We start from the raw sequence: 739 nt of genomic DNA, 5'->3' as shown, positions 1-739 counted from the left end.
ATTTATAATTTATAATTTATTTATTGACGTCCAGTATGTACAAATTGGTTGCGTAGTACGACCGGTAGATGGCGCGTACAAACTCATCGTTTTCGTACTTACAACGACGATTGCTATTTACTTTACACAAAGCGTTAACGACATTGTAACGTCGTTATTAAAATAAATTAGTACAGTACTAATTATAACAGAGTCGTAGTTAATGATGCTATTTGTACCCAAAAAAACACTAATCACGCGTTAACGACTATACGTTTAGTATGCACCTCCACACGTCAGACGCGTTAGTTGTTGTATATAGTTTAATGTTTGTAAATAATCAGTTATCGCTTCTCGGCCTAATGGCTAAGATCAAAAGTGTAGTATCTGTTCTTATCAGCTTAACATCTGGTAAATCACTTATTTAGTGATTCATATGTTAAACTAATTTTTAGACTTTTGGTGGAGACAAGGGGCTTGCTCCTACTCCACCGCGGATTGGCCCGGAGTTGCAGTACTTCCGGGATCGACCCATATATCTAATCATCTATTTTTCTAAAGAATGTTTATTTATTTTCTGTTACATATTCAAATTCGCTATAAATTAACTTTAACCTTCACCAATGTTAACCATAAGACTAATGAGTATAATATTATGACCGACTATTTGTCCCATAGGGCCTAGAGTCTAGACTATGAATCTGTCAAACTGCTTGTGCTTACCATAACATTATTCTAAAACATTAGAACCAATAGAACC

General features: G+C 34.8%; 1 non-coding gene across 1 annotated transcript; it reads left to right on the top strand.

The window, feature by feature from the left end:
- Positions 1–325: 325 nt before the first annotated feature.
- Positions 326–519, top strand: LOC132923547 (U2 spliceosomal RNA). Its single transcript, XR_009661202.1, has one exon. It is a non-coding gene; the product is annotated as a U2 spliceosomal RNA (small nuclear RNA).
- Positions 520–739: the final 220 nt, after the last annotated feature.

This window comes from Rhopalosiphum padi, chromosome 2 (assembly GCF_020882245.1).
Source record: "Rhopalosiphum padi isolate XX-2018 chromosome 2, ASM2088224v1, whole genome shotgun sequence".
In the NCBI taxonomy this organism is placed as follows: Eukaryota; Metazoa; Arthropoda; class Insecta; order Hemiptera; family Aphididae; genus Rhopalosiphum; species Rhopalosiphum padi.
This window is presented reverse-complemented; position numbering and strand designations above follow the sequence as displayed.